Source organism: Gossypium arboreum, chromosome 3 (genome assembly GCF_025698485.1).
Source record: "Gossypium arboreum isolate Shixiya-1 chromosome 3, ASM2569848v2, whole genome shotgun sequence".
NCBI lineage: Eukaryota > Viridiplantae > Streptophyta > Magnoliopsida > Malvales > Malvaceae > Gossypium > Gossypium arboreum.
In genome coordinates, this window is record NC_069072.1 from 47,216,360 (window position 1) to 47,242,735 (window position 26,376).

The 26,376-nt window shown below is 35.2% G+C and overlaps 1 non-coding gene across 1 annotated transcript; it reads right to left on the bottom strand.

Annotated features, from left to right (window-relative positions):
• Positions 1–23,365: 23,365 nt before the first annotated feature.
• On the bottom strand, positions 23,366–23,472 carry LOC128290920 (small nucleolar RNA R71). The gene has a single exon (XR_008280699.1). It is a non-coding gene; the product is annotated as a small nucleolar RNA R71 (small nucleolar RNA).
• Positions 23,473–26,376: the final 2,904 nt, after the last annotated feature.

The following is a 26,376-nucleotide window of genomic DNA, read 5'->3' on the forward strand; positions in this document are numbered from 1 at the left end:
GACTTTGTATCCGGACCGCCATTGTCGACAAGTAAGAAGGATGCGGTTTGGGCCGTGGTAGATCGATTGACTAAGTCGGCCCACTTTATCCCGTCGACGCATGATTTTTCAATGGACAAACTAGCCGAATTGTACGTTTCTCGATTGTGAGATTACACGGGTGCCTATTTCCATCGTGTCGGATAGAGATCCGAGATTTACCTCGCGATTTTGGAAAAAGTTGCAAGAAGCTTTGGGTACCAAGTTGCATTTCAGACCGCCTTTCACCCCAAACCGATGGTCAATCCGGCGGATAATTCGGATACTTGAGGATATGTTAAGATGTTGCGTCCTCGAGTTTAGTGGTTCATGGGAGCGGTATTTGCCATTGATTGAATTCGCACAACAACAAACTTTCAATCAAGTATTAAGATGGCACCCTACGAGGCCTTATGCGATCGTAAATGCCGTACACCATTGTTTTGGACCGAGCTCGGTGAAAGCAAGATTTTCGGGTGGATTTGATTAGGGATGCTGAGCAGAAAGTGAAAGTAATCCGTGAAAGTCGAAGATAGCCTCCGATCGTCGAAGTCGTGCGCGGATCTAAAGCGCAAGGATATCGAGTATCGTGGGTGATAAAGTGTTTCTCAAGGTATCGCCTTGGAAAAAGATACTCGAGTTCTACCGTAAGGGCAAGTTGAGCCCGATGTTCATTGGGCCATATGAGATATCGAGCGAGTCGGTCCGGTGGCATATCGCTGATTTTGCCCCCGAACTCAAAAGGTTCACGATGTCTTTCACGTTTGATGCTTGACGCTATAGATCCGATCCATCGCACGTGATTAGTCCATCGAAATTGAAATTCAAGCTAATATGAGTTATGAGGAAGAACCGGTTCGTATCCTATCACGAGAAGTGAAAGAGTTATGAAACAAGCGGGTTCCGCTAGTGAAAGTGTTATGGCTCAAGCACGGGATAGAAGAAGCTACTTGGGAGACCGAGAACTCTATGAAAGAGCGATATCCAAACCTATTTACGGTAAGATTTTCGGGACGAAAATTTCTTAAGTGGGGAGAGTTGTGACAGCCCAAAATTGACCCTAGTCGGAAGGTGGTCTCGGGACCACAAAACCGAGGCATAAAAATAATTAAAATTTATTTTGATGCCTATAATATGTGTGTGCTCATGTATGACATTTTATGATGATTGATTTAGTGTTATAAGGGTGAATTCCACAAGAAAGGACTTAGTAATGAACTTTGAAAGTATGATAGGAAATGTGTGATGACTAATTAAAGCATGTATGCAAAATAATGGACTTGCATGTCAAATTCCCCTTTATAGGTGGTGGCCGGCCATGACAAGGGAGGATGGGCTAAACATGTCATGAAACATGTTTTGTTGGTGCATTAGGGTGAAATAATAAACAAAGGTGTATGGGTGATAAAAAATGAAAAAAAATGTGTGTGAGTGTGGTAATCCCCCATTGCCGTGAGTTGTAGAGAAGGAAAGAAAAAATTTTGTTCATCCTTTCTTTGAGCCAAAACTAAGGAAGAAGGAGGATTTTTGCTTCATGCTTGGTTTGGAAGAGATCTAGAAGGAGATTTGGCTAAGTTTGCATCAAGATTAAGGTATGTATGAGGTTGTGTTAGGAGTTTCATGCATGTTTTGGTTGCTAACTTGATGTGCATGTTAGCCATGGCTCAAATCTTTGTTAAGCCATGGAAATGGTATTTGGCCAAAGTTGTTATGGTGATAAAGCCATTGCATGCTAAGTGTGAAGCTTGATGATGATGCATGCAATGATGGATTGTCTACTCTTGAGTAAGACTATGAGTTTTCTCTTTGTTTTATTATGATTGAAGTTGAAAAGGAGCATGATTGTCATATTCGGCCATGATGCATTCTTGAGCATGATTCATGCTTTTTGCATGTTAGTTAAAATTTGTGTTTTGGATGGCTATGGACACCTTGAAAATTCGCCATGCTCATATATGCATATATATGATTGCACATTATGTTTGGTTATGAACTAAGTGATGAATATATTGGTTTAAAGAAGAAAATGTGGAAGAATGCTTGTGAAATTGCAAGCACAATTCGGCCTAGCACACCTATAAGTGCTTGATGCTATATTATAAGTTTTGGGCCACAATGTGCAAAGCATTAATTAGTAAATTGCATGCTGTTTTGTGAGGTATTAAGTGCAAATTTGACCTCAACATGTACATGAATATTCGCCTTGGGTAGCCTATTGAAGGCCTTAGCATTTCCTTGATGCTCAAATAAATTGTATTGAATTTGCTTGATGTAGTATAAAATGTGCATGACCATTGTGTATTCAAGCTAAAGAGTGGCCATATGACCATTTAAAATCCTTGTCATATTCGCCATAAGCAAGCACAATGAGGTTTTAATAAATTGAACTTGTTTGAATTAGCTCAAGAGCTAAGAGGGCCACAATTGGACAAGGGGAAGGAAAAGGTGATCGAATAGCCGAAAAAGCCGTTCAACAACATCCGAGGTAAGTCCTCAAGAAGTGACCTTACTTGAATTATGTGAGATGAAGTTTGGATGTGTATGATTATTGATTTATGTGTGTATGAGAAATTGAATGATACCCGGTCTAAGTCCCGGCGAATATGCTTGTGACTATAATTGCGTTTGAGCCTTAGTAACGAAAATGAATTATGTATGTCCAATGATAATTGATGTATGTGTTCATGGGAAATTGAATGATATCCGGCTAAATCCGAAGACAATTATGCTGGAAATTATATCCGGGTTAAGACCGAAGGCAATTGTGCTAGTGGCTATATCCGGCTAAGACCAAGGCATTCGTATGAAGTTATTCTATCCGGCTAAGACCAAGGCATTTGTGCACGTGATTATATCCGGTTATATTCGAAGAATCTTGGGCTGGAGGTGAGTGTTGGTTGCTGTAATGAATTCAATCAAGACACTCGAAAAGCCCAAAGGATAAGGTACGTTATATGTGCATTGAAAGTCGACATGTTTGAGCAACATTCGCTCAATCGACTAATGAATTGATTGATACTTTGTGAAATTATATAATGATGAAGTGTGAAGTAAGAATGTGTATAAATGAAATGATGCATTTGGCTATGTGAATGTATTGCTGTAATTAGAGTTGATTATATTCCTTGAGACTTACTAAGCATAAAATGCTTACCCGTTGCTTTGGCTCTCGGTTTTTGTTAGATTTCGCTCAAGCAATCGGATTTGGGATCGTTGAAGTCGAAGTCATCCACACTATCAAGCCTCCATTTTGGTATAAATTTTTGGTTGAACTTAAGATGGCATGTATAGGACTACCTCATGTTTGTTGAATATGTTGTAATGTAAGTATGTACGGCCATGCGAAAATGGCTTGAAAAGGGAAGCATGAACTTAGACTAATTGTGGTTTGTATATATATATTCGGTGTCATGATGTGGCTATGGCTTGGAATTAGGAATGTTGGTCATATGATCAGCCATTGGTATGGTTAAAATGATCATATATGAACCTATGTATGGCAAGACTAGTTGATTCATGGAGACTACCAAATAGGTAAGCCCTACCTTAAAAACAGATGCTGCCAGCTGCAGTAGCGTGAATGTGAAAAATCACCAAAATTCATAGGAATGGAATTAAATAGTGAATAAGCTATGTAAATGAACCTTGATGAGTCTATTTTCTTATGGAAGAAACGAAATGGTCATAGGAGTTACAGGTTAAGAGATATTAAAGCTATCGTGAGACAGGGCCAGAATGGTTTCTGGGTTCCCTGTCGCAACTTTAAAAATTCACTATAAATTATCCAAAAAGAATTAGGAGACATACCTTATATGTACAGATTCCATTTTGAGTTTAGTTTCATTAGAAACAAACGTCACCAGCATTAAAGCCCTGTACAGAGAGATATTCAAGTTATACCGCACGAAGGTCAGAGCAGTCGATCCCTGTAACATGGGTGACTTTAACTAATAAACTGTACCAATTGGCCCGACCAAAAATTCTAGAAATAAATCCATGGATGGATATATGAGTCTAAATTCAGGGAAAATTTACGAAATCAGTTTCTGAGTTTTGAAACTCGAGATATGATTTTTAAGGCGACAGTGACGCAGTTTTTCCAGCCTGACTGGAAATATCCAATGGATGGGCAAAACAAGTGAACTTGGCTTGCTAACCCCTCGTGTCCGACACCGGCGATGGTCTCGGGTTCGGGGTGTTACAGAATGAGCTTAATTTGAACATTTTTAGATCAAGAACCAAGGAAATCAGATTTGGACCGGGGAAAAATGAAAGTTGTGGACTAGCAGCCCCGTCCTGTTTTACGACGTCCGAGGCAAGTTTATAAGCAAATAGACGTACTTAACTTTAATTAAATGAAAAATATGTATGCTGAATTGAATGTATGAAATTATAAATCCAATATCCAAATGTTGTTAAGCTTGGAAACTATGTGATGACTTTGTTTCGATCAAGTTACAATGTCCGAAACCCATGTATGAACCTTAGGAATAGTTAGGATACATATGTCATGACATAGGATTCTGATATATGTGTGCGAGTAAGACCATGGCATCGATATGTGATTTTGATATGTGTTTACGAGTAAGACCTTGTCTGGGACAGTGGCATCGATTTGTGACTACATGTAAGATCACGTCTGGGACATTGGCATTGTACGATTTATGTGATTATTCGAGTGTCCTATCCAATTTTGAATGGTTCATCAGGAAAAGATAAGACGAGTTCGAGTATGTAAATTGAGCTAAATGGCCAGGTATGAGTTAGTTTGGTGTATGTTAAAGTTAAGGTAAGTGTATTTGGCCTATTGCACATTATTGAATAAGACTTAATTTTCCGCATATGTGTTTATGTGTATTTGGCCAAATGACTAGTATATGTACATGAGACTATATTATGATCTATGAGTTTATACGTTTATGAGTTTGTGAACTAGGTACTTAAGGAATATTCGGCCTTGAGGGTTAGATAATAATTTGTTAATTTTGGCTATATAAACATTCAGTTATGGTGATTTCTAAATTGTATATAAATGTATATGATTATGCATATGTAACATTAATACATAAGTGCCTGGATTTAATGTGAATTGATATAATAATCTAGTTTAATTTAGTTAAGTTGAATTAGCCATTGAGTTGTTTATTTTCTTATGACTTACTAAGCTTTGATAGCTTACTCTCTGTGTTATGTTTACTCCGTTTTATAGATTTTGAAGTCAAGCTATAAGCTCGAGGATTGTCAGCCAAGCTTATCACACTATCTACTGTTTGGTACCTTATTAGCTAAACTTAAGTTATGCTATGTACAGGCTGGCTTATGCTTTGAAATGTTGGACTTATTTTTGAATGTGTGTATTTTAAGCCATGTGAAAATGGCTAAATTCTTAAGTTTGGTTTAGTTATGTTTTGGTTGTGGTTTAATATATTTTAGTTATAATGTTGCATGGCATGATATGTATAATACAGGTGTTAAATGTTATATGTTTGAAAATGTATGTTGCTATGACATTGGTATAGGTAAAATGAACGGGAATTAGCTTGAACACGATTTCAATAATGAGTGGACACATTCGGTGTATGTGTTTTGGTTAGGCGTTCATCGAACATGAGTATTGATATATATATATTGTATATGTTTTATTTAATAAAATTTAGTCAAATGTATGGTAAACATATTATTTTAAGTGTGATTAAATTATAGGTAAGTTACACTTATCATTTACGTACCTCATTGACAGGTCTGATAATGGTACAATGTATTGAAAATGCATATAATTGCCTGAGATAGATTCGGTATATACTATTGTATTATGTTAATGTTATGTTTGATGTTTCGGGCAAGCATTTCTTGTTTCGAAAATGGTTAAAATCTTGGGCTTGCATTCGGCTTTGATAAGATTATGACCTAGGTTTAATATGATTACAATGTTGTATGGAATGTTGATCATTTTTGTGTTGTTATTTTTTAAAATGTATTAAGTATATAAGATTGTGATGGTATTTTGTGATTTGGCTATATGTTTTTTTTGGATGCTGAACAAAACTAAGGTAGGTTATACGTGAACTCGGTAATTGGTCATGTCATAATAGTTGGGATTTTTCAAATGTTACTCATTTATAATTAAATATATATACTTATAATATGGTTGATGTATATATAAATGTGTGCATGGTAGTGAGATTTGTTAGGTATTTATATATTATTAAATATGTACAAATAAATTACCTATAGACCAACACCTTAATGTCGCACAACTTATATGAATGAAAAGGGTTAGTAAAAAAATTAGTTTGATGGATAATTAACTTACGTATATGCATGACTCGTATAAGTTTAAAAATATAGATCAAATATTCTGTAAGGAAATTATTGATTCGTTACAAGTTCTGTATATGCAATGAATTGTTTAAATATTTATATATCTTTGGATTAAATTTTACTTAAGCTATGTGGTGATTGATAATAAACTTGTGATATTATATTAGGTTAAATCACAAGCTTTGTTGTAATTTAGACTTTGAATTAATATGGAAATATTCAGATCTATGCTCTTGTTTAGTAATGTCTCGTAACCCCTTTCTGGCGACGGATACGGGTTAGAGGTGTTACATAAAAGGGTTACTTAGACATCCATATCTTTAACTCATGCATGCTAAATTCATATCAAGTATACCTAATTGGGACTCTTTGACTTGTTAAGTTCATTCAATACATTTATTTACCTTTATTAATATAGTGACCATGCCAAGTGACATCATGTATCCGTCGAGCATAAATTCCACATTTAATCAACCATTTGGCACACACCACAAAAGTAATAACACATCTCATGCATGTAGCAATATTTAGGGATTTCAACCCAATAATCAATATGAGCCATATTTCATGGCCATATACAAAATGGAATAATATACCAAAAAGAGCCGTCATTTTGGCTAATAAATATGACACATATAATAAAATACTAAGTCCCCTATACATGCCATACTTAAATGTAGTAAACTAATTATACCCCAAATGATTTGTTGATAGTGTGACTCGAGCTGCGACGTCCACAATCCCCGAGCTAGCTTGATTATGCTATAAGAAAGAGGAAAAGAGAGAAGGGTAAGCACATAGCTTAGTAAGTCGAGTGCGAATAATAAACAACATAAGTCATGAAATTCATGGATTAAACATGCTATCAATTTCCAACACATCATCATATTACACATATTGAACACATTGAGAATTGATAATAAATGCCTTTGAACATCATGCTTATCTTACTCTTTCATAACCAACCAAGTTTCCCAACATGAATCGAGTCCAATAATCATAAAGTTTATGTACATACCTATACCATACATTCTTACTACCCCACTTCTTCACCATAATCTTGAATGACTTGCTGAATCACCTGGAATACTAAAGGACGTTCAGAATCATCATGCACCACATAGAATTCCAAAGCCATGTCCTAGACATGGTTTTAAATGGGTCTACATATCGATGCCATATTCCATATATGGTCTTATACGAAATCTCACGTCGGTGCCAATGCCATGTCCCAGACATGGTCTTACATGAAATCTCATATCAATGCCATATCCCAGATATGGTCTTACATGAAATCACATACCGAGGCCAACGCCATATCCCAGATATGGTCTTACACTGGCACACATATCAATGCTGATGCCATGTCCTAGACATGGTCTTACACTGGCTCTCATTAATCGCGGTGTCATGATATCTGAATCCTAAGCACCCCTCAGGGTCAGCCGGGACTTTCGAGATATAAGGCTATCGCCAAACTTTCAGTAAATCATCACAAGCCAATTTCATTAGATCATTCATACATGTATCATAGAACATCAATTATTAAACGCATGATAATAGAATTGTTAAATTACTTACACCCAACTTACCTCGGTGCACAATATGACAAGTTGTGATTTAGTCCACAACCTTTCCTTTTCCTCGGTCAAGGTCTATCCCTCGTCCCTCTTGATCTATAATAGCACATTTAGCTCATTTAATACATGCAATATTCAATTCAGTCCAAAAATCACAATATGACAAAATTATAATTTTGCCCCTAAAATTTCACAAAATTACAAAATTACCCCTAGGCTCACAAAATGAAAAGTACTCATTTTTCCCACTATTCAAGCATGGCCGAATCATTTTCTTTCCTATACCAACTCATATTTTTCATTTATTCATACATTTACACATAGTTTCTACAACTTTTACAATTAGGTCCTTTTTTTATCTATTTTACCAAAAACCACCTAGTAAAAGTTGTTCATCTTACCTTAAGCTTTCATATTCTTCCATTAGACATAAAAGCATAGGCATATCATTCATGGGTATATTTTTGAACATGAACCCTAGCTCAAATTAAGGGTAGAAATAACTAAATCGAGCTACGAGGACTTCAAAAATATAAAGAACATTAAAAACGGGGCTAAGATGCACTTACTTTGAGCTTGAAAGATGAAAGAAACCCTAGCTATGGCTTCTTGTGAAATTCAGCCAAGGAGGATGAACATGGACATAATTTTTGACTATTTTTCCCTTTTAATTCTTTTAATAACTAATGGACCAAAATGCCCTTCCATTAAAACTTTGATATTTATCCCCCCTATGTCCATTTTTGTCCATAATGACATATAATGGTCTAATTTCCAAATAAGGACTTCAAATTTCAAATCTCATTACAATTAAGCCCTTAAATCAACTAGAACACATGTTTTTCACTTATTGCAATTTAGTCCTAATAACTCAATTGGACACCTTATCGGTAAAATTTCTCATCGATATTTTCACACAGGCATGCATATATATCATGGACCTTATAACATTCATAAAATAATTATTTCTATCTCGAATTTTGGGTTTCAAAACCACTGTTCTAACTAGGTCCTAATTCGGGATGTTACAATGGATGATAGGCAGTGGCAATTTTGGGTTTCAAATTGTACTTTTCAAGCAACCACTTAAGTCATTTGTTTACAAAATGAGATCCTTCATTGTTAATTATGGCTCTTAGAGTCCTAGACCGTGTAAACACATGCTTATGGAAGAATCGCATGACTACCTTAGCATCATTTTTTGGGTATGCCTCTACTTCCACCCACTTCGACACATAGTCGACAACCACTAAGATGTACTTGTTACCACAAGAAGAAGGAAACGTGCTTAGAAAATTAATATCCCAAATGTCAAATTATTCTACCTCTAGGATGTTTGGTCAGGGCATATGACATATACGTATGCATCCTTAAACACTGTAGGCCAGAAAAATCCATCTTATAAGATCTTTGCTACACTGCAGGAACCACCAAAATATCCCCTACTTAGAGATGAATGGCAGTGGGATCTTGTCAATCTCGCTTCTAGCTACACACTTCCTGATTATATTATCTGCACATTATTTAAATAAAAATGGCTTCTCCCAAAAATAATATCGACTATCGTGAAGGAATTTCTTTTTTTGTTGGTACATCATTTCTAGAGGCATTATTCCACATGCAAAATAATTTGCAAAATTGGTAAACCATGAATTTTCATGGATTTGATTTACCTAGAAGATATGCTCAATTAGAAAATTTTCATTAATGGGAACAAGTGACTGAGTTACCTCATTTTGTTCCAACCTCGACAAATGGTCAACTACTTGATTTTCAACTCCCATTCTATCTTGGATTTCAAGGTCAAATTCTTAGAGTAAGAGTATCCATCAAAGTAACCTCGATTTAGCGTCTTTCTTTAAGAGTAAACATTTGATGGTTGCATGATCAGTAATGTGACTTTTGTAACTATGAGATAAGAATGAAACTTGTTGAAAGCAAAAACTATAGCAAACTATTCTTTTCATTTATCGTGTAATTAAGTTGGGCTCCTGTCAAAGTTCTTCTTGCATAGTAAATCGGATGAAACACTTCATTTTTTCCTTTGCCCAATCATAGCTCCTACAGCAAAAATACTTGCATCACACATCAATTCAGAAAGAGAGTTCAAATCAGGTGTAACAATTATTGGGATTGAGATTAACTAATTTTTCAACTCTTCAAAAGCTTCCAAGCATGCTTTTTAAACTCAAAAGTTGCGTCTTTCCTTAAAGTCATACACAAAGGCTTGAAAATTTCTAAAAAACCTTTGATAAACCCTTAGTAAAAACCAACATAGCCTAGAAAACTTCTAACTCCTTTAACAGTTATTAGTGGTGGCAACTTATTAATCAAACCAACATTTGCTTTATCAATTTCGATCCCATTTCTGGAAATTTTGTGTCCAAAGATAATCTTTTCCTTAATCGTAAAGTGATATTTCTCCTACTTAAAGACAAGATTTGTCTCTTCACATCTCTTTAATACCTCAAAATTACTTAAACAAACATTATAAGTGTTACCAAAAATAGAAAAATCATCAATGAATACTTCAACAAAATTTTCAACCATATCAATAAATATTACCATCATGCATCATTGAAAAGCAAATGTACCATATGGGCAAGTAAAAGTCATTTTATGTTGGACTTCTAGGGCTACAACAATTTGGTTATATACCGAATATCCATCTAAGAAACAATAATATTTGTTACCTGCCAGTCGGTCCAACATCTGATGTCACACCCTATACCTGGCCCAGTCGCTGAGCTCAAATATTAGGTTGTCACACCACCGTCACACATCACATGCATTACCATGGTCTCATTATTAAGCAAACATCTTCCATTTTAACTTCCGTAATAATTATACATACAAATTCCAATCATCATTAACACATGCTAAACATTCATCAAGACAAACTAAGAACATGTATTAAATATGCATTAGAGCCACATTTCAAAATTGACTACATAGGTATCGATACTATATCAAAGGTATCGATATTTCTCTCAGATGGTATCGATATAGCTTGGAAAATTGATACCAAAACGACATTCTATTTCTCGTTTAAAATCAAAACCCAAGAAATAATCGATACCTTTCATAAAGTATCGATTATTTTACCTCGAGTATCGATACTCGTGATATGGTATCGATACCAAATTTCATTACTAACTTCTTTCACACTCAAAAAATCGTGGAGGTATTATTTTTAAAACATGAATATCGATACCTCTACTCTAAACCACAAAAATTTAGTAGTTTAAGGCATATAATCCATTCAAAATAATAACTACTCAGCATGTAACTTCTACCTTATCAAGTAATAACCAAAACAACCAGAATAATGGTTCAATCATCGAAAACATGTCCAAGTATGGAATCAACATAACAAGTTCCAAGTCCATAAATCATAAGAGTCAATAAGCTATAAAAACATCCAAAACATCATGACAATATTTATGCAAAAAATATACCACATTATTCAACATTCATTGACCATACATACAGTTCATAGTACTTCAACATAGCAAATATTCAAACCAATACAATACCAATGAAATAATTATAACATCCATCAAAAGTGATAGAAATATAAACCCATAAGATATCATGAGAACCATAATAATAATCGATCAAAGTCTAACCACATTGCCTCATCCCCACAGTTTAAAGAATAATATTAATATCACCTAAGGAAATACTAAAGCCTAACTTGGATCACTTCCTTGGTATCCCCACACTGCTCACACCGCAAACGCTAAATATCTGCAATGGTTAAAGAGAGTGGGTGAGCTTGAACAAGCTCAGTGAATGTTGGAGTAACCACAAATTGCAATAGCTTACAAATATTTTTCAAGGTTTAATGTCAAACACATGCATCATCTTAATGCATATCATAATGTTGCAAAATTTTTCAAACTTTTTCTTATACAAGGATATTAATAGATGAATATTTTATTGTCAGATCAAAAATGGAACCTACTCCCTTATTGAACATACTCACAGAAAATAAACTGATGAAAATAACTATAAGGAATGGAAAGGAAACCTGATAATTTTCTTGAGCTACAAGAAACCTAGAACAGTTCTTGATACTAAGTGCTCTCTGGCCACTAAAGTTGAGGCTAGAAAACACTGGGAGGAGTCTAATGAGATAGCTAGTTGCTATATGCTGTCAAGCATGACCAACACTCAATATAAGAAGTTAGAGAGCTGAAACACTACTAAAGCAATTCTAGATACACTAGAAGGCATGTTCAGAGGCCAACCAGCCTTGGCTAGATAATCTACCATAACTAGCTTGATGAATACCCAGCAAAGCCCGACACTTCGATCAAACACAATATGATCACTCTTATGGCCTAATTTGGCAAGGCCACAAACAATGAGGCTAATTTGGACCTTAACACCCAAATAAAAATGGTGTTCAAAACTCTATCCAAGGATTTTGTTAGTTTTCAGGCCGTTTATAACCTTGGGAACAATAATCTAATACTTACACAACTCATGAAGAAACTATAGTCCTATGAGTTGATGTTGAATGGTGGTTAACTAGTTCCCGAGAAAAAGAAAAATACAGTTGTAGCTTCTTCCTTAAAAGGGAAGGAAAAGCAGGCTAAGAAAGGCAAGACTAAGGTCTCCTGTAACACGCCTCTCACCGAAGTTCCAATGACAGAACAATGTTCGTAAAAACAAGGCACAAGGAGCAAGTTCTAAGTACATGTATAAAACTTAAGGAATTAGTTTTGGTGCCTAAAGTGGGATTTGATTAAGTATAAGTTATTTTCTATAAGCGCCCAATCTAGCAAACTCTTAACTAAAGAATAAAGACATTAGTACAAATAGTGTATAAGACACTCAGAATGAGTAAAAACCAACTTTTAAGAAATATAAGTGTAATTGATTACAGAAGAGTAACATGTAAGTAAAAGTATGTGATAAGGCACATGGCTATAAGTAGGCATAATTGGCGAAGTAGTGTTCGCCCAAGAGTTTATCTTCGTATTTAGAATAGGTGAACCAGGAGTGTTCTATTTGTAAGGCCCTCTGCAATAGTCAAGGTTAATGAATCATAATAAGGATGAGGTGAAGTATGACTGGCGAGATGGTAGTCGCTCAAATGCAGTCTTTTGGGCATATAAGATTGGGTGAACTCTGATATAAATGAATGGACATGAAGTCTCAGTTAGATTACGACGATGAGTGAAATTTGACTAAGTAGCCATGAGAGAAATCAACTAAAGGAATAGGTATACACCCATGATATAGCATAAATGTAATGTAGGAGATACGCTGGTTTGGAACTAGCAAAATAAGAACTAGGAAAGTTGAAGGCTAATGAGATTGCTAAGTTCTGAAAAGTGGCAGACAATGGAAAAAAATAGCTCAGTTCTGATGTGACATTTTCCCAGTTCCAGAGAAGACTTAGGATAAGTTAAATAATACTCAGGTTAAGTTAATGGAGGGTTGCCTTCTGGAAACACGAAAATATATAGACTTTTTCATGCCCTTTTTAACATGCGTTTCAATTATTCTTGTTGTAAAATATATAATAATTATAAGATAATTAAATTAAACTTAAATTATTAACATGCTGAATTTTAATTCATTTTATAATAAATTTTGATTTTTTTGACAGATTCGCACAAAGGGCGAAAATGGCTCGGCAGACACTACTAGAAGCGCAAAATCGAGAAGCAATTTTTGAAGCATCAAGGCAAATTAATTTTTCAACCTAAGACAGTCCAATTTATGAATATTAATTCATAATATAATTAATTATGAAAGGAGGCCAAGTTGTGCTAAACCGAGAAAACCAATCCAACGGAGCAATAGGCAGCCCAAAACCGTCCCACATGCTGACCTAGTCAGCTTATTTAGAAAATTAATTGGCTTGTAAAACAGCCCTTAAAGTCTCCTTGAATTTGTATTCAAACCCCTCCACTATCACTCTTTTCTAAATTTTCCCCTAGCTAAGTTTAGAAAGCTTAAAACCTTCAAACCTGCCACATGTGTGGCCGACCATGGGGGAGTCTATGGCTGCTGATTTTTGCTACTTTTAGCAACCTACTCAACCGATAAATACCCCCCTTGGCTGCTCATTTCAAACACACCTCTCATCCTTTCATTCTTCACTTCTCTCTCATTTTTTCTCTACAAAAACCCTTCATTTGTTCTTCTTTTTCCCTTCCATTCCCTTGCCGATTTCCCCTCTTGGAAAAGAGCCCTTCAACCACAGTCGGAAGCAGCAATCAAGTGCTTATATAAGCCTTGGTTGAACCAGAACAAGCGGAGGAGGAGCGGAGCAAACTAGTCAGGCTTCGGAGAAACACTGAATTTGATTCTAGTTCCCTATCCTTTAATTTTTATTGTTGTTGGTATGAACATGTCTATGAATAATTTTTATGTTTAATTTAATTAATATGGCTTAAATTTAATTTGTGTTAGGTAGATTGCATTTTGTCCACTTAAGATATTAAATTTGTGTTTGTGTTGTTATAGGCCTTAGTAAGTTGTTTGATTAAGTAAAACCATGATTAAGTTATTCTTGCATTAGAATTATAAGGTAACTAATGGATTAATTATTTAATCATGTTGAAATTGTAATTAATTGGCACAATACTTAATCAGTGCATGTTTAATCTTCTAACATAGCTGAGGGTTAAATTAGCGACGGTTTTTGACGATACATTAGCCTTGCATAATTTTTAAGATTATTGTGATTAAATTGTTTCAAGGTAGGAATACATTGTTACCTTACTTAATCTTTTATGAGCTTATGAAGATTGATTAATTGCTTGAATTGGCATTGCAAAATATTCAAGAGATTAGTTAATTTAAGAAGTATGTATGAGTAGTAGTTAGCGAATTACCGAGTTGTCGTGAATTTATTCATAACAACATTAACATGAGTTTAGTAATTCTAAGTTAAGAAATGTAATTAATCTAACACAATTATGTCATCTTGATTAAAATCATCCTTTGAAATTGTGCATTGGAACTTTTTATTTTATTTTATTTTATTTATTTTACATAGTTAAATTTAGTTTTTAATCACTTCCTTGAAATAAAAATATTTTCTTCACCAAAGTATTTTTAATTACATTCATAAATAATTATTTACACAGTCCCTGTGGGTACGGTAACTCGTCATTTACTTGTCATTTTATTACTTATTGCGATTGTGTACACTTGCACATTTTCATCATTCCACCTTCCTCGTTAGTTCTGAGGCTTAAGACAAAAAGCAACATCTCTCTCTGGAAGAAAATTCTAAAACCTCTTGTTTTGTTGAGAAGCTTGCCTCCTGACAACTAAGTCCCCTAATTTTGCTTGTTGATAACTGGAAACACAAAAATTGACACACTTTTTTTCATACTCTTTTTAACTTAAATTCATGCGAATTAGGTTAAATTCTTGTCGAAAAATAATTATTTTTTATAAAATAATTAAAGCGCACTTAAAATATGAACATGTTGAAATTTAGTTAATTGTATAATTATTTTTGATAAATTTTGGTTATTTTCGACAGATTTGCACAAAGGGCGAAAAATGGCTCGGTAGACACTGCAAGAAGCACAAGACTGAGAAGCAATTTGAAGTATCGAGGAGAATTAATTTCCAACCTAAGACGGTCCAATTATGTTTATTAATTCATAATTAATTAAGTTTAATTTATACACAATTTAATTTGGGCTAAATAAATTATTAATAATTAATTATGGAAAAAGTGGTCCAATACAACTGAACCGGCGAAGGATTGGGCAGCCCAAAACCGTCCATATTCTGACCCAAATCAGCTTATTAGCTGATTAATTAAGTTTGCAAAGAAGCCCTTGAAAAGTTGTCAAAATTGCATTCAAGCCCCTCCACAATTGGTGGCTTTATGGATTTGCTCCAAGCCATATTTAGCAAAGTTGAAGCCATCAACTTTGTCACATTAATAGCCGGCCAAGGGGTGGCTCTTTGGCTGCTTTTTTTACCAAATTTTAGTTATCAAATTCAGCTATAAAAAGCCCCATTGGCTGATCATTCAAAGCACACATTCATTCACATCTCTTCTCTCCTCTCTCACTTTCTCCTCTCATTTTTCCATTTTAAGTCCCTTGCTCTTGTAACACCCCAAACCTGGCCCAGACGTTATGGCTGAATCTGGCGTGTTACATTGAAGTGTTTTAGCGAAAACTGTGTTTTCATTGAAAACCCTTTTTAAAATAAAAGAAACTGAAAAAAAAAAACCTTTCAGTTGCGAAAACCTTGTTTAAAACATTTGATTTAAGAAAACTTATCATTTAAAAATTTAATTGCGGAAACGTAGAAAGCATACTATAATTTAGGAAACCCATGTTCAACTTCGTGTGATTACAATGAAAATAATAACAATAATTCAAGTAAACATAATGAAAACCTTATTACAATCTAATCTGAAACATGCTTAATAAAATAAAAACTTATATGCTTAAAAACAACAAGTCCAATTTATCTTGCTAGCTGACCACCCAGAGTCCCTCCAGACATCGAACCTTCTACTGAGCATAACCTGAAAATAAAATAAAAGAGGGGGTGAGTTTTCGTAAACTCAGTGTGTACAACCCTCGATGAAAAACAAACATTCAAAGAGAAAACATCAAACATGCAATGCAATCCCATCCAAATTATCCATCCGCTACACACCAGCTCCATCCCCCATCACACCATGTAGGGATATAAATATCGACCCACCCAGCCCACACACCAATGGTAGCCCGGTTGCGGAACTACCTTCAGTTACATATTGGGCTTTAAAAGCCGTCAGTGGATCCACGATTGTCAGGCAACCATGCAATCCTCATATACTTCCTCCGTACCATAATTCCCACCCCATATGCAACCTAAGCAGAACATCATATGTATGCACATCACATCCACAAAACTTACATTCAACACTTAGGGGTATTTTGGTCATTTTCTCCCTTAGGGGCTTTTTGGTAATTTACCCTTAATTACGGTTTTCACTTACATTGGCCCATGAACAAACCCCGCGAGCTAGGATGAACGAATACTATGCACCAAGTAGGATTCCAGAGAAGAGAAGGTGAGTTATTAAGACCGCTTAAGTACCAAGCTCTCCCTAGATCCAATCCTAGACATGCATATACCCGTTGCCACACCTTAACCCTTTGACTTGTCCACAGTCACAATATTTTGATTAAGTATTATGTGGATATCATATACTAGGCCTAAGACCCCTTACAAACCCCAAAAAATTTCACATACCTGTACCTGGCCCATTAAGCCCAATCATATTCATATGGCCCCTTAGGCCCAAATCACCTGTATATGGCCCATTAGGCCCAAATCACATTTATATTGTAACACCCCTTACCCGTATCCAAGGCTGGAACAGAGTACGAGGCATTACCAGACTTAACAATACACATAGACGAAAACTGAGCCATAAAATTTCATTTAATTCAAAACTTTTCGAACACATGCATAACAAACAAAGCTAACTATATAATCACATCAAACCATAGGACATGGCATGACTAATTAAACTTATAAACCACAATGGATAAGGACTACATCTCATGATCATATACGATAACTCAATGGAGACTGATACGTATGGTCAAAATCATAATAACAATACATATCACAAACCAACTTCCTATACATGCCACTCACTTGATATTTCTAATATTTGAATTAATTCTCCCAAAATGATAGTTTGATAATGTGATTTTGCCTCCGACGATCTCCAACCCCGAGCCGACCTGCCAATACTAAAAAAATGGAGAGGATGGGTAAGCTTTACGCTTAGTAAGTTCATATGAAAATAATAAGCAATTACTACCACGATTTTCAAGATAAAACAATATAATTGTACAATTACACATGTTCAGGTTCAGTTGTGTTATCGAGTTATAGTTACTAAATCATTCATATTTGAAGCTAAAAAACTCCAAATTTAGTTTAGTTAATTTTCCTTGAAACTAGATTCATCTATCTTTCTCCCATAAAATTTCCAGAATTTTTGGTTTAGCCAATTAGTACAGTTTATTCATTAAATTTTCCCCTGTTTCAGGGTACGACTACTCTGACCCCTGTGCACTACGAACCAAATTTCTCCCCTTACAGAATTTCAACGACCATGCCATTTGTTTCCCTTAAAAATAAACTCAATAAGGAATCAACGAATGTAAGGTATAACTCTTAATAATTTTTTTACAATTTATGCTGAATTTCTAAAGTTAGAACAGGGATCTCGAATTTATTCTAACACTGTCTCACAAAAATTATAATATTACATAATATATAACTGTTTTGCTCCCCCTGTTTATTTTATATGAAAATAGACTCATTAATATTTAATTCCATAATTTGTTTGAAATTTAATTCAACTTACACAATTTTTGGTAAATTTTCAAAGTCATGCACTGCTGCTGTTCAACACTGTTTTACTACTAAAGTTCACTTTTACACAATTCACTTAATCCATTCCATTTTACCGAGGTTCGCTCAAATATTGAGCATATTGCTCATAAATTCAAATAAACATATACTTGCACTTATTCATCACATAATCACTTTCACATGTATTTTCATTTAATTGATTTCCCGTTGAACTTATCGGAATAATAACAGATACACAATTGCCTGCACATTTTCCCATTTCCACACTTGTAGCCGAAGCTATTTGGTACGCATAGTAGCTTGCACTTAGTACTACACATGCGACCAATAATCTGGTACACGTAGTAGCCTGCACTTAGTACTACACACGTGATCATAGTTTTCGGGTACACATAGTAGCCTGCACTTAGCACTACACATGCGACCAATTATTCGGTACACATAGTAGCCTGCACTTAGTACTACACACGTGACCTCACAATAGTTCATTTGTATCGTTTCTATTCCAAAGTTTCAACCGGGAAATTCCTCACTTTTCAACATTTTACTAAATTGTCCGTAATCAATTTAAATTCATAACTTACATCAAATAACCATTTGATAGGCAGCCACATTTCATGTGATATCAAAATATAATAACATAAAAAGAATCGATAGATTATTTATGTACGAACTTACTCGAAGTGTCGATCTCACTATCCATAGTACCAATTGTCCATTCATAGTATAATAAGACACAACTCAAATATCAAATCAGCTTTTAGGAATTTACATAACATATATCACATATTTCATATATCACTTGTCATGTATCATCATTTTCTTGCATTTCATGTAACATTCTTTCATGTCATATTTCCACATCATAAACACCATTCTATCAACTTTTCCAATATATTAAATCATAAAATATATGCAATAATTGTAAGAAATATAATTCAAACATAACATTGCATTATTATTATCATACGAACTTACCTCGATCCAGAAACGACAATTTACCATTTTAGTCCATAACCTTGTATTTTCTCGATTTAAGCCCGAATCTCGATTTCCTTCATCTATAATATCACATTTAGCCTAATAATTAGTCACACTATTCATACGGGTCCAAAAATCATATTTTTAAAAATTTTCATTTTGACCCCTAAGCTTTTGCATATTTGCATTTTTTCCCCAAGGTTCAGAAATTAAACTTCATCCTATTTTCCTATGTTTTATGACATGCTGATCATTTCTCTCTTCTATGGCAACATCAAATTCTCACTCTAACATGTACTTATGACTATTAGGTATTTTTACCGATTAAGCTCTTTTGCTCGTTTTCAGTTAAAACCGAGTAGCACAAGTTGTCTAACATAATTTAAAACCTCATATTCTATCATAAAACACCAAAATACACAAATTTCACCTATGGGTATTTTTCCAAATATGAACCCTAGGTTGAATTATTGCTAGCATAAGCTAAATCAAGTTATCGGGACTCCAAAAACGTAAAAATCATTAAAAACGAGGATAGAACGGACATACAATCGAGCTTGGAAGCTTGGAAACCCTAGACATGGAGTCTCCCTTGCTATACACGTCCATGGTGAAGAAGATGAACAAAATTGGCTTTTAATTTTGTATTTTAATTCATTTTACCCCTAAATGACCAAAATGCCCTTTTTACAAACTTTCCAAAAATTCCATCCATGTCCAATTTTTGTCCATAAACTTAGAAATTGGTCAAATTTCTATTTAAGACCTCCTAATTAATATTTCAAAGCAATTTCATACTAGAAACTTCTAGAATGTAAGTTTTGCAACTTATTCAATTTAGTCCCTAACTTCAAATTAAGCACTTTATGCATAGAATTTATTCACGAAATTTTCACACAATCATGCAATCATATCATAGACCTCAAAATAGTCTTAAAATAATTATTTCTATCTCGGATTTGTGGTCACAAAACCACTATTCCGATTAGGCCCTAATTCGGGATATTACATATATGGCCTGTTAGGCCCAGTCACATTCATATTCATGCTCACATACAAGTTCCTATCATAGCATCAATATTCAGCTTTTGCCTATTATAGGCCCAACAGCCCATTTAACCCATTTAGCCCATTCCGGCCCATATGGCCAAATCACAACCCAAGTCCACGGAATCGTCCGTGGGCCTCAGGCAACCTATTGGTCTCCCTCTTACGAGTGTTCGCGCACTCGCAAGACTACCGTAGCCAAACTTTCAACTTTTCGGCATTTCGACTTTTGCCGTTACATAATGTGTGTCCAGTGTATGTACACACCTCATAAGTAAGTGTGTTGCGATTCCCTTAGTCCAAACCTACAAACGATATCACCCTTCCATTAATCGCATGCATAATACATATCCTTACTACTGAAACCTCACATTAACCTTACCTTGCGCAATCAGCCCTTTTCTTAAATCACTAACCACGATCAACTCCTAGATCAAAACCGCAGACACCTAAATAGCTATTCGGCAGAGAGCTAAGATTCGAGATCCAATACTAATTCCACTAGATTCGGTCAAAGAGTATTCAGCCCTTGGGAGATTCAGCTTTTCGGCTTTTCAAACGTAGTATGGTGAATAAGGTTTATTTGGTACAGATTAAAGAAGAAGAGTAGAAGAAGAAATCGGCTAAGTGAAACAAAGAAAATTGTGCAGAGAAGAATAGAAATTGGCAGGAAGAAAAGAAAGAAAAACAAAAGGGTTTTTGACTTTTTGGATCTTGAAAAGAAAAGGGTTTTCGGCTTTTAGAGAAAGGGGTTTCTGGCAACAAGGTGAAGAAAAATTTTGGCAGTAGTCTGGAAACCCTATATTCGACCCCTATTTATAGCCCTTATAGCTAAATTTTCCATGCCTAATTCCCAATTCGGCTCCATCACTTCTCCCTTCTCATCTCTTCATTTTTCTCCTTGATAACCCCTTGATCCTTTCCTTAGTTTTCTCTTCTGAACACTCCCCTTAGAGTCCATTTTCACGCCACTTCCATCCTTCTAGAAGGACAAAATTAAACTTCTAAAACACAAAACTAGGATTTGAACCTTGGACCTCCTTACTAACTACTAACGCCAACTCCCTGCACTCTAAGTGGCGTCACTTAGCCACTCTTCCACAATTCTTTTTGATGTTATTTTTCCCCTATTTTTATTTAAAAGCCCACCTACTTGCTAACCCTGATTCTTTTAATAATTAAACTATAATTTCATTTATTCCTACGTTCAAACTCAAACCTTAATTAAGACCTACTATAATTATCACATGGCTGAGAACATAAAACACAATTTTTATCAAAACCGAAAACAAAGAAAGTTCAGGATTTCTGGATTTTTGGGTTTTGGGATTTTTGGGGCGTTACAGCTCTTGTGCCGATTTCTCCCCTTGGAAAAGGCTTCTTCCTCAGCTGTTTTGGAGCAGCAATTGAGTGTTCATAGAAGCCTTGATCGGTGAGGACAACAAAGAACGAAGAATGGAGCAAATTTGTTAAAGCCTCGAAAAAACATGGGATTTGATTCTTGTTCCTATGTCTTTAATTTTTGTTGTTGTTATGATGAACATATCTATGAATATTTATGTTGTTGGAATGGTTAATTTAATTAGTTTAGCTTGAATTTAGTTTGTGTTGGTTTGATTGCATTTCATCTACTTAAATTATTAAAATTGTGTTTATGCTATTATAGGCCTCGGTAAAATGCTTGATTAAGTAAAATCATGCCTAAGTTATTCTTGCAGAATTAATTATTTAAACGGATTGAAATTGTAATTAATGGACACAATACTTAATCAGTGCATGTTTATTTTTTGAAGGTAGCTGAAGTTTAAATTAGCAATGTATCTGGCGATACACTTGCCTTGCATAACTTGCAAGATTATTGTGATTAAACTATTTCAAGGTAAGAACACCTTGGTACCTCACGTAGTTTTTTATATGCTCTTTAGATTTTATTAATCATTTGAATTGACATAGGGATATGTAAGAGATTAGCTCAATTTAATGAGTATGTATGTGCCATAACATGTTTGCTTATTAAAATCTGTTTAATCTTTTGAATTAACATAGGGATATGTTAAGAAATGAATGGATTTGTGTAGGTGAATATGTTCGTAAGTTAGCAAATTACCAAGTTGCCGTGAATCTATTCGTAACAGCGTAAGCATGAGCTTAATAATTCTAAGTTAAAGAAATGTAATTAAATCAACACAATTATGTCATCTTGATTAAATTATATTTTGAAATAGTGCATTTGAGATTTATTTCTTTAGCTACTTAGTTTAAAAACTTAGTTTTTAATCACCTTCTTCAACAAAATATTATTCTTCACCAAATTGTTTTAAATCGCAGTCTATGTGGGTACGATAACTCGACATTTACTTGTCACTTTATTACTTGTTGCGATTGTGTGCACTTGCACATTTCCGTCGTTCCAAGTTTTTGGTGCCGTTGCCTGGGACTATTTTAAAAAGTTATTTGTGATTTTGTTAGTTTACATTTTGGTTTATTTTTTTTACTCTGTTTAATTTTTAACTTAATTAGTTTTTCTGTGATCATTTTAGGTGTTTATGAGTATTGACCGAATTATTTACCTACTCCTGTAGACTCTGAGATAGAACAAACTTTTCGAGAGTGAAGAAGACAAGAAAATCAGAGAAAGACCGAAGAGATGAGCTTTGAAAATCTGATCTAAGGAAATAGACCAAACCCTACTCAAAATCCTATCCTTATTGCTGATGATAGGGATAAAGCTTTAAGACAATATGTTGTGCCAGTATTTAATGATCTTAATTTGGGTATTAGGAGACCCAAAATTGAAGCACAACAGTTCGAGTTGAAGCCAGTTATGTTCCAAATACTTCAGACTGTTTATGGAGGTGAGCGATTCTTTCAAGTTAGTTGGAGTACCTGAAGATACATTACTATTGAAGTTGTTCCCATATTCACTAAGGGACAGAGCTCGAGCCTAGTTGAACTCATTGCCACCAAATTCAATTTCAACATGGCAAGAGTTTGCAGAAACATTCCTTATGAAGTATTTCCCTCGTAGCAAGAATGTTAAGTTGAGGAATGAGATCACTGCCTTCCAACAAATGGATGATGAGCCCTTGTATGAGGCATGGGAAAGATACAAAGAGTTATTACGAAAGTGCCCTCATCATGGAATCCCACATTGCATCCAACTTAAGACATTTTATAATGGACTCAATTCTCACACGAGGATAGTAGTGGACGCTTCTGCTAATGGTGCTCTCCTTTCTAAGTCTTATAATGAGGCTTAAGAAATCATTGAGAGGATTTCTAGCAACAATTACCAATGGCCAACCAATCGAGCAGCGTCAGGAAGACGAGTTGGTATAATACATGAAGTAGACGCTCTTACTTCACTCGCATCTCAAGTATCATCAATATCCTCAATGTTAAAAAATCTTACTACTAATAGGTCTAACAGTTTTGCAGCACAGCCACCAACCCAATTTGAAAATATAGCCTGTGTTTACTGTGGGGAATGACATTTGTTCAAAGAATGTCCATCAAACCCAAAATCAATGTACTACATAGGTAACTAGAACCAAAATCGAGGAAGGCAAGGACTGCAATCCAATTTTTATAACCCATCGCGGCAAAATCACCCCAATTTTTCCTGTATTAACCAAAGGGCTGGAACTAGTAATAGTTACACCCAATCTAGACCAACCCAGTCGCCTAGTTTTCCCCAGCAAGTTCAGAAACCAGCTTAGGCTGAATCATCACATGGCAAAAAAATGACACCACTCTAAGGAATTTGGAGAATCAAGTGGGCCAGCTTGCTACTAATCTCAGGAACTGACCACCAGGTGCTTTACCTAGTGATACGGAGAATCCAAGGAATTCAGGGAAGGAGTATTGCAAAGCGTTGACATTGAGGAATGGAAAGACAGTAGAGCCCAACATCACCGAAGTTGAAAATGAGCAAGCTGACACTTAAGATTTAGAGGAAGTTCAACCGAGTGTTTGAAATTCCAGTTTCACAAGAACCAGAATCTGCAAAACCCAACAATGTAATTTTAGAACCAGCTAATTTTGATCAACTAACAAATTCGTTAGATGTAGAATTGCCACAAAAGATGAATCAACCTGTTCCAGTAAAGAAACCATCACCACCCTACCCTCAAAGACTTCAAAAGGAGAAGCAAGAGATTTAATTCAAGAAGTTCCTAGACGTACTCAAGCAACTTCATATCAACATCCCGTTGGTTGAAGCACTTGAGCAAATGTCGAACTACGTCAAATTCATGAAGGATATCTTGTCCAAAAAATGAAGACTTGGAGGATTTGACACGATAGCTCTGACGAAGGAATGCAGTGCATATCTTCAAGACAAACTACCCCCAAAGTTGAAGGATCCTAGATGTTTTACCATACCTTTCAACATTGGAGCAACGTATTGTGGTAAGGCATTATGTGATTTAGGTGCGAGTATTAACTTGATGCCTATGTCAATATTTAGGAATTTGGGGATAGGTGAAGTTAGACATACTACGATTACACTTCAATTAGCAAATCGATCTTTAACACATCCAGAAGGAAAAATTGAGGATGTATTGGTACGTGTAGATAAATTTATCTTCCCTACTGATTTTGTTATCCTAGACTTTGAAGCAAACAAAGAAGTGCCAATTATCTTAGGAAGACCATTTTTACCAACTGGAAGGACCCTTATTGATGTGTAAATGGGTGAGCTTACTATGCGTGTTTAGGATGATTAGGTAGTTTTTAAGTCTATGTGATTTCCTCACACAATTGATGATTGTTCTGCACTACTCGATTTAGAGGGTGGAAGAGGAGCTGAACTACATTGAGGATCCGTTAGAACAAATTTTGACATCAGATCCTCCAAATGATGAAGAGGAGGATGAATACTTAGTATTTTTAGAAGCTAATCAAAAGGGATTTATTCTGCAATCCTGTTTTGAGTATTTGGAATTAGAGAGAAGGGATTATGCCCAACCAAAAGCATCAATCAATGAACCACCTAAATTAGAACTCAAGGTACTACCTTCATATTTAAAATATGTTTATTTAGGTAACGCTTCTACTTTGTCTGTGATTGTTTTAGCAGAATTAACTAGTGAGCAAGAAGAGAAACTCATCCTTGTATTGAAACAATTCAAAAAGGCTATCGGATGGACCATAGCTGATATTCACAGTATTAGTCCATCTATATGCATGCACAAAATTATCCTTGAAGATGGCAAAAATAGGACGATTGATGGACAACGAAGACTGAACCCCATCATGAAGGACGTAGTAAAGAAAGAAATCATTAAGTGGTTAGATGCGGGTATAATCTACCGCATCTCAGACAGTTCACGGGTAAGTTCGGTCCAGTGCGTGCCAAAGAAATGAGGTATCACGGTCATTGAAAATGAGAATAACGAGTTGATACCGACTAGAATGGTTATGGGATGGAAAATTTGCATCGACTATCGAAAGCTAAACAAGACGACTAAGAAAGATCACTTTCCTTTGCCATTTTTGGACCAGATGCTGGATAGACTTGCAGGGTGAGACTACTACTATTTTCTCGATTGATAGTCGGGGTATAATCAGATTACAGTAGCACCAGAAGATCAACACAAGACAACATTCACCTACCCGTATGGTATATTTGCATTTAGACGCATGCCATTTGGTTTATGTAATGCACCTGCTACATTTCAAATATGTATGATGTCTATTTTTACTGATATGGTTGAGAAGTATTTCGAAGTTTTTATGGATGATTTTTCAGTATCTGGAGATACTTATGATGATTACTTAGCCAATCTAGTGAAGGTACTAAGGCTATGCGAAGAAACAAACCTAGTAATCAACTGGGAAAAGTGCCATTTCATGGTATGAAAATGTATTGTTCTAGGGCATCGAATAATGAGACATGGGATCGAGGTAGATAAAACAAAGATAGATGTTATTGAGAAACTCCCACCTCCAACATTTGTAAAGGGTGTTAGGAGCTTTTTGGGCCACGCCAAATTCTATCGAAAATTCATCAAGGACTTCTCCAAAATTGCTACACCCTTATGCAAAT